This window comes from Ovis canadensis, chromosome 3 (assembly GCF_042477335.2).
Source record: "Ovis canadensis isolate MfBH-ARS-UI-01 breed Bighorn chromosome 3, ARS-UI_OviCan_v2, whole genome shotgun sequence".
Lineage (NCBI taxonomy): Eukaryota > Metazoa > Chordata > Mammalia > Artiodactyla > Bovidae > Ovis > Ovis canadensis.
In genome coordinates, this window is record NC_091247.1 from 186,562,303 (window position 1) to 186,571,961 (window position 9,659).

The 9,659-nt window shown below is 43.5% G+C and overlaps 1 pseudogene; it reads left to right on the forward strand.

Moving 5' to 3' along the window:
• Positions 1–8,451: 8,451 nt before the first annotated feature.
• On the forward strand, positions 8,452–9,104 carry LOC138436387 (peptidyl-prolyl cis-trans isomerase A pseudogene; annotated as a pseudogene).
• The last annotated feature ends 555 nt before the right edge of the window (positions 9,105–9,659 follow it).

Below are 9,659 nucleotides of genomic sequence, written 5' to 3' on the forward strand. Positions count from 1 at the left end.
ATCACTGAATCTCTGTGAGTGACAATAGGCAGTGAGAATAAATGATAGCTTTAGACTCCCAGGGTCTGCAGATTATTGAACTCCATGGCTAAAGTGTTCAAAGAAATAAAGGATGAAATCATAAAAATGAACAACCTAAAGTGAATGACCAGGCAGATTTGCAAAAGAAAAATCGTGTATGTATGGGTGTATGTGTGTGTACATCTGTTGAGGCAGAAAAGACAGTGGATGCGTTAAATAGTATCAAAACATTACACACAGGTGATGAGAAAATTAGTGAATTGAAAGATAAAACCAGAAATTACGCAGAATATAACAGAGAGACAAGTAGTTGGAGAGTATAAAGATGGAATTAAGAGATGTAAACAATAGAATGAGATTAAAAAAAAAATCAGGATCTCGGTATGAGAAAATAAAGAGAATGGCAAAGAGGTTATGTTTAAATAGATGGCAGATATAGTATTTCAATACTGATGAAAAACGTAAATCTATGGATATAAGAAACATGTATGGATAGGCAGGATGAATAAAAAATGGTCATAACTGGCTACAATAGATCAAAACTACAGAACATGGAAGCCCAAGAGAATATGTTAAAAGCAGTCAGAGAAAGTGGAGATCACTACCAAATAGCAATTAGAATGAGAAGCAGACTTTTCAATTGCACCAATGGAAGACAAAACCATTATAATTGTACCTTCAGATTTTTAGAGAACATAACTTTCCATCTAGAACTTTATGGTCAGTAAAATCATCTTTCAGGAATGAAGGTGAGAGGACTTCCCCGGTGATCCAGTGGTTAAGAATCAGCTGGCAATGCAGGCGACATAAGTTCAATCCTGGTCTGGGAACTAAGATCCTACATGCAACAGGGGTAACTAAGCCTGTGAGCCACAACTACTGAAGTCCAGGCGCTCTGGAGACTGTGCTTCACAACCAGAGAAGCCACCATTCGCCACAACTAGACAAAAGTCCACACAGCAATGAAGTGCTCACGTGCCGAAACAAAGACCCACTGCAGCCAAAAATAAATAAAAATAATGAAAGTGTGTGTGTTAGTTGCTCAGTCGTGTCTGACTCTTTGTGACCCCATGGACTGTAGCCTGCCAAGCTCCTCTGTCCATGGAATTCTCCAGGCAAGAATACTAGAGTGGATTGCCATTCCCTCCTCCAGGGGATCTTTCTGACCTAGGAATCGAACCCAGGTCTCCTGCATGGCAGGCAGGTTTTTTACTGTCTGAGTCACCAGGGAGGCAATGAATGTGAAATGAAATGGATAAATATGGAAAATCTGTCATCAAGATACCTGAACTATGCCGTATATCAGAAATTAGCCCAACATTGTAAATCAACTATACTTCAATGAAGAAAAAAGATACCTGAACTAGAAGTATCTTAAAATACATGCTTCAAGAATAAGGAAAATGGCCCTTGAGGGATAGTCTGAGATGCAAGAGCAAATGATAAAAAGGTCAACATAATTTTTGGACTTGTATTGACTTAGCTAAACTGCAACTGTATTTCCTAGAATTTTCTCCACTGCATAAATCCAGGTTAGCATGAGCCAAAAGAGACATTTTGCAAGAGACATTTAGAAAGCAATTGTGAAGCAGCAGCCAAACTCTTTTTAGTTTAGATAAGAAGTGTTGTCCACTATTGTGCAACCCAGACAGCATGAGTAACCAGAGAAATATCATCTGACTGATTAGCAACCACTTTGCGCCCGTGGTGTATACTCAGTGCAGGCATTCTGGATGAGAAAAAAAGAACAACAAACCAGACTGGTGAGATGTTATCATCCTTCCTGGAAAACTGTTATGCACACCCGCTTCCTGAACTTCTAATGAAAAGCAGTGTTTCAGTTTTAATTTCTCCCTAGTGGGATTTATACATTACAGTCCATGAACAAAGAATTTTTGAGCAAGGGTAAACACATTTTTTTTCCTGACTGTGCTTGCTGCAATCACAAAGCCTAAGACTCTGACACTCTTGAAAGAGTTCAGTCTTAAGAAAGTCATTTACAGAACTTCCAACGTTTAAGATGATGCTGATAAATCAGCATTGACAAATGCTGATGCAGACTCTGTCCATGCCGATGTCAGTTCTTCCCCCTGATCCACAGGGATCCATGGGTTTAATGCAATTAGAAAATACACTCCAATAATATTTTTGTTGTTTAGAGTTTCACAAACCTATTCTAGAATTGATATGAGAAGAGTAAAGGACTTGGAATAGTCAGTACTCCTGAAGAGAATAGTGATGAGGCATGCCCTCCAGATAGCAAGACTTATTTTAAAGCAACGGAAAAGAAAATGGTGTGGTATTTGGGCAGGAATTGACAGTCTGGCAATGGAGCAGAACAGAGAGCTCAGGAACATCAGGCATAAATGTATTTGATATATGATGGAAGTAACTTTGCAGATCTGTGGGCTTCCCAGGTGGCTCAGTGGTAAAGAATCTGCCTGCCAATGCAGGAGATGCAGGTTCAATCCCTGGGTCAGGAAGATCCCCTGGAGAAGGAAATGGTAACCCACTCCAGTATTCTTGCCTGGGAAATCCCATGGACAGAGGAGCCTGGAGGGCTACAGACTATGGGGTTGCAAAGAGTCGGGCATGGCTTAACGACTAAACAGCAACAAAGTTTTGCAGATTTGGTCTTCCCAGATATGCAGATGACACCACCCTTATGGTAGAAAGTGAAGAGGAGCTAAAAACCTCTTGATGAAAGTGAAAGAGGAGACCGAAAAAGTTGGCTTAAAGCTCAACATTCAGAAAACGAAGATCATGGCATCTGGTCCCATCACTTCATGGGAAATAGATGGGGAAACAGTAGAAAGTGTCAGACTTTATTTTTTTGGGCTCCAAAATCACTGCAGATGGTGACTGCAGCCATGAAATTAAAAGACGCTTACTCCTTGGAAGAAAAGTTATGACCAACCTAGATAGCATATTCAAAAGCAGAGACATTACTTTGCCCACTAAGCTCCGTCTAGTCAAGGCTATGGTTTTTCCTGTGGTCATGTATGGATGTGAGAGTTGGACTGTGAAGAAGGCTGAGCGCCAAAGAATTGATGCTTTTGAACTGTGTTGTTGGAGAAGACTCTTGAGGGTCCTTGGGACTGCAAGGAGATCCAACCAGTCCATTCTGAAGGAGATCAACCATGGGATTTCTTTGGAAGGAATGATGCTAAAGCTGAAACTCCAGTACTTTGAACACCTCATGCGAAGAGCTGACTCATTGGAAAAGACTCTGATGCTGGGAGAGATTGGGGGCAGGAGGAGAAGGGGACGACCCAGGATGAGGTGGCTGGATGGCATCATGGACTCGATGGACGTGAGTCTGAGTGAACTCCGGGAGATGGTGATGGACAGAGAGGCCTGGTGTGCTGTGATTCATGGGGTCGCAAAGAGTCAGACATGACTGAGCGACTGAACTGAAATGAACTGAACTGATAGCTCAGTTGGTAAAGAATCCACCTGCAATGAAGAGACCCCGGTTCAATTCCTGGGTTGGGAAGATCCCCTGGAGAAGGGATAGGCTACTCACGCCAGTATTCTTGGGCTTCCCTTGTGGCTCAGCTGGTAAAGAATCTGCCTGCAATGCAGGAGACCTGGCTTTGATCCTGGGTTGGGAAGATCCCCTGTAGAAGGGAAAGGCTACCCACTCCAGTGTTCTGGCCTAGAGAATTTCATGGACTATGTAGTCCATGGGGTCGCAGAGTCAGACACGACTGAGGGACTTTCACTTTCACATGGGAAAGGAGGAAGAAAATCAAAGAATGGTACCTGGGCAAACTGTTCAACCATATGGAACTCAAAATGAATGAGACTGAATCTCTGTCAAACAATTCCCAAAGGCAGTTTTAGATGCATTAGGTTGTAGGAAAGGAAAACAATACTTAGAGAAGATATACCTAATATTCCCTATCTAATCTTGGAGTGGGGAAGAAATTCTTAAACAAAACAAAAATAAATACCAATACATTCGACTATGTTAAACTTACAAAGTTCTGTTTACCAAAAGATGTAAGAGAACAAATAATCCAAAAGCTAAAAGATATATTTGCAAGATATATAATTGACAAAAGATTAGTCTAGAATATATAAAGAATTCCCACATATAGAGAAGAAAATACAAGCAATTCTATTTCAAATGAACAACAAACATGAATATGCTTTCCACCAAGGAGGAGCAAATAAATGGCCAATGAATAATGAAAAGATGCCCAGTAATAATAAGAGGGATGTAAATTAATTCACCCTCTTTGGAAAACCATTTTCCATTATTTTGTACAGTTGAACGTTCACGTAGCTTATGATGCAACAGTGAACTCTTGCACGGGACCGGGATACAGTAGCTCTCTTTCTAATAACCCCCAACAAGGTTATCCAGCTGAGCTCTCGTCCAGAGAATTGCAGATTCATTCATTGATTTGATCACAATGGTGAAACACACATGGCAACATGAAAGTTTTAGAAACATAACCGATGGAAAAAAATTAAGTCTCAGAAGATAGGCTTCTATTTTTATGAAGCTCAAAAACTGTGAAGAAAAAAATAGCGAACACAAAAATTTGGATAGGAATTGCTTCCAGGAGGAAAGGAGGGAATACATAGGGGAGAAAGACAGTTGGGTAAAAATTATGGGTAATGTGTTGCCGGACTCAGGTGTGAGTCGTGGGTTCACAACTGTTTGTTATACTTTGTAGCTTACATACAGTTCAGTCGCTCAGTCATGTCCGACTCTTTGTGACCCCATGAATCAAAGCACGCCAGGCCTCACACATGTTACACATATTCTTTTCTAAGTATCACTAAGACATTAAAGGTATCCTAGAGATTAAGAAGTTAGGATGTGGAGGGATGAATTAGGAGGTTGGGATTAATGTATACACACTAATATATATACAATAGATAACCAGCAAGGACCTACTGTATAGCATGGGGAACAATACTCAATATTTTGTAATAACATCTAAGGGAAAAGAAACCGAAAAAGAATATATATATGGACTTTCCTGGTGGCTCAGATGATAAAGAATCCTCCTGCAATGTGGGAGATCTAGGTTTGACCCATTGGTTGGGAAGATCCCTTGGAGAAGGAAATGGCAACCCACTCCAGTATTCTTACCTGGAGAATCCCATGGACAGAGGAGCCTGGTTGGCTATGGTCCATGGGGTCACAAAAGAGTCAGACATGACTTAGTGACTAAACAACAACAACAATATATTCCTCTTAGAAAATGCAGAAAAACAAGACAGTGATACTGAAAATCACCTATAACCTCACACTCTACATGTCTTCATTCCTGTCATTTGAAAATATTCCCTCCTAGTCCTTGAACCTTTGACAGATGATTACTTTAAGATCTAGTAACATTTTCCCCCACCCTACCTATATGACAGAATCACTTTGCTGTACATCTGAAACTCACGTGACATTTTAAATCAGCTTCAGTTTATAAACAGTTTAAGAATTAGTTTCCATGGGAGGTTCATGCTCTCTGGTTTTCACAACTTCAGGTTCATTTTGTGTGAACTGATTATTCTCTCTATGATGTTGTAAGAGCATTGGCTTCTTCCCTTGGGTCACTTTGGACACGCGTGGACATGAAGTGACACTGATCAAGTCTTTCTCTCCTGGCTCCAGAAGGGGCATGGCGGGATTGAGAGCTGACATTTCCCATCTCTCTAATAAACAGAGGATGCTGCTTTTCTGGGAGGGAGTGACTTCTATTCTTTGCAGTGCTCAAGGCCGAGATCCGTGAACGTGTCCTGATATGTTTCCTTGACTTTTCTGGCTGATGGATGTGACAGAAGAGGGGTTTTCCTGAAAGATAGGGCCAGATGAGGTTGTGGATTGACGAGCCTGGCTTTGGAGAAGAGAGGCCAGGGCAGGGATCCAAGTAAACACTGTTGTGGTGAGAGACTTCGAGCCATCTTCCCAGGCTGTAAACTTTGGGACTTTCCTCCTTTGAAATTCTGGCTCCTGGTCCATTTCCCCAGAAGCTGGTGCAGTAAATCCTCACAATAGCCTTGGTTTGGAGATTTATTTTTAGGGGCACTGAGGGATGGATGAAAGGAAGGAAGTGTGGGGCCAACTTTTGGGAGGCATGGGGAGGAAAGGGAAAAACAATCGCCAGCTGGAGGGAGCCTGTGAATAGCATGAAAACAGGCTAGGCATCTGGCTCCATGGGTGAAAATATGGGTCCTGTCTTCATCACTTCTTAGTTGGGCAACTTGGGTTAGAGATTAAGTTTCCACATGTGTAAAATGGGCTCGTGATAGTAGCGCCTTCCTTTGTCACTGAGTTTGTGAAAATAAGGATGTCTAACTTGTACATTCCTTGGCATATAACACTCACCTCCAAAACACTGACTTAACAAAGAGAAGACCACCTGGAAAGAAGTCTAAGCTTTAACAGAAACTCTGAGCATTTGAGCTGGGGCCCCTGGTCCCACAGGGAACTGGGGCGCAGTAAAGACTGGCTGGAGTCTGGAGGGAATTGTAAACACTTTGGTCATACTTTCCTACCCTACACCCCCCCACCCCCATCTGGTACTGTAAATACAAAACTGTCGAGGGACTGTGCTGGTGACGTGGTTATTATTGTTAAGTGGACTTTTATAAGCCATGTCCTTTTCTTCTCATGCTTGTTGAGAATTCATCAGGAGATTTCCTATAAGGCTGGTTTGATTTTTTTCACCCTTTTGATATAAACAGCATTTGGACCCATTGGGATGTTTGATGATTTTGGACCGGGGCTTGCGTCCTTCCTGTTCAGAAACTGGGACCTTTGAGAAAGAGTTCTTGTGGATGCTAAAGTCTTATAACCTCAGAAACGTGAGCAATTGGAATCCTGGAACCCCCAATGTCTGAGTCACAGAATCTCTGAAGATCAGGGTGCGTGTTTGAGAGAGTGAGCAGGGCAGAGACCTCCCAAAAAATAAACTAATGCGGAATAGATGAGATCAAAGTTGTATGAAAAGGACAAAGTGTTTCTGCCACCTGAAGTCGAAAGACTCCTGGTGACAGCCCAACAGTGGTGCTATCTGTCCCCTTGTCCCAGGGAAAGAAAGTGAAAATGTTACTCACTCAATCTTGTCTGACTCTTCGTGACTTTATGGACTGTAGCCCACTAGGCTTCTCTGTCCATGGAATTCTCCAGGCAAGAATACTGGAGTGGGTTACCATTCTCTTTTCCAAGGGGATCTTCACTATCCAGTGATCAAACACATGTTTCTTGCATTGATGGCAGTTTCTTTACCACCTGAGCCACTAGGGAAGCCCTGGTCCCAGGGAAAGTGGAGGGCATCTGGTAGGAGCCATTGCTGCCAGCCTTCTGCAAAGGGGTGGCTGGAGCAGATGCCTGCCCGCCCCCGCCCCAGCCCCCACTTTCCTCTGAATATCTTGTCGAGGCTGTTGGCACCCAATAAGTGGCTCAGACCTGTATTGGCAGGCAGGTCCTTTACCATTATTGCTACCTGGGAAGCCCCAGATACATACTTTCGTTGTTGTTGTTCAGTTGCTAAGTTGTGTCTGACTCTGACTGCATGGACTGCAGCATGCCAAGCTTCCTTGTCCTTCACTATCTCCCAGAGTTTGCTCAAACTCATATTCATTGAGTTGGTGATGCTCTCCAACCATCTCGTCCTCTGTTGTCCCCTTCTCCTCTTGCCCTCAATAGTTCCCAGCATCAGGGTCTTTTCTAATGAGTCGGCTCTTTGCATCAGGTGGCCAAAGTATTAGAGCTTCAGCTTCAGTATCAGTCCTACTAATGAATATTTAGGATTGATATCCTGTAGGCTTGACTGGTTTGATCTCCTTGCAGTCCAAGGGACTCTCAAGAATCTTCTCCAACACAAGTAGAAGGCATCAATTCTACGGTGCTCAGCCTTTTTTATAGTCCAACTCTCACATCCATCCATGACTACTGGAAAAACCACAGCTTTGGCTAGACAGACCTTTGTCGGCAAAGTAACATTTCTGCTTTTTAATACTCTGTTTAGATTTGTCATAGACTTTCTTCCAAGTAGCAAGCATCTTTTCCTTTCATGGCTGAAGTCACTATCTGCAGTGATTTTGGAAAGTGAAGTTGCTCAGTCGTGTCCGACTCTTTGCGACCCCATGGACAGTAGACTACCAGGCGCCTTCGTCCATGGGGTTTTCCAGGCAAGAATACTGGAGTGGGTTGAGCCCTCCAAAATAAAGTCTGTAACTGTTTCCATTGTTTCCCCATCTATTTCCCCTGAAGTGATGGGACCAGATGCCATGATCTTAGTTGTGAATGTTGAGTTTTAAGCCAACTTTTTCACTCTTATCAAGAGGCTTTCACGTTCGTCAACGAGCTCTTTAGTTCCTCTTCACACTCCTGTACATAAAATAGATAAACAATAAAGTCCTACTGTATATGGCCAGGGAACTATATTCAATGCGCTGTAATAAACCACAATGGAGACCTTGGCAGAGGCTGCCGCCCTGGAGCCTCTCGTGCTGTCAGCCACGGCCAACCGCACTGTATTCTTCCGCGGAGGCCACGGCCAGCCGCATTGTATTCTTCCGCGGCCACGGCCAGCCGCATTGTATTCTTCCGCAGCGCCGTTGGCGGTGAGCTCTTCGGCTGCATCTCCTTTGAGGGAAGGGACCTGGAAACCGAGAGGCGACAGCTCATCTAGTAAAACTGTTAACACATTGGAGCTGCTTGCAGACAAAGTTCCAAAACGGCAGAAAACTTGCGTATTCTGAGCACTGGGAGAATGATTCCGGGATTTGTGTGCCAGGGTAGTGGCTTCACATGTCGTAAAGGCACTGGTGGCAAGTCCATGTATGGTGCGAAGTCTGATGATGAGAATTTCATCCTGAAGCATATGAGTCCTGACATCTTGTCCGTGGCAAATGCTGGTCCCAACAGAAATGGTTCTCAGTTTTTTATCTGCAGTGCCAAGACTGTTGCAAGGCAAGCATGTGATCTTTGGCAAGGTAAGCATGTGATCTTTGGCAAGGTGAGAGAGGGCAGGAGTATTGCGGAAGCCATGACATGCTCTGGGTGCAGGAATGGCAAGACCAGCAAGAAGGCCACCGTAGCTGACTGTGGACAGATTTAATAAATACATTTGATTTTTGTTTGTTTGTTTGTTTATTTTTAGCTGTGCTGGGTCTTTATTGCTGCGAGGGCTTTTCTCTAGTGGTAGTGTGCTAGCTTCTCACTGTGGCGGCTTTTCTTGTTGTGGAACACAGGCTCTAGGTGAGCGGGCTTCAGTAGCTGTGGCATGCGGGCTCAGTAGCTGCGGTTCCCAGGCTCTAGAGCACAGAGTCAATAGTTGCGGCCCCTGGGCTCAACTGCTCCATGGCATGTGGGATCTTCCCGGACCAGGGATCAGACCTGTGTCTCTTGAATTGGCAGGCAGATTCTTTACCACTGAGCCACCAGGGAAGCCTTTGATTTGTGTTTTATCTTAACCACCAGTCCGTTCTTTTGTAGCTCAGGAGACCACCCCTACACCCCCATCTGCTCAAAATACCCTCTAATCTTTGTGCTCTCACTGCAGTTCTTTGGGTTCCACATTTTCCTAATCTCCCTCCAAGTATAGCTGGATGGCAAAGTTAAGTTTATGATTATGAAGTAAAATCTAAACAAAAAACCACAAAGGAACAGAATA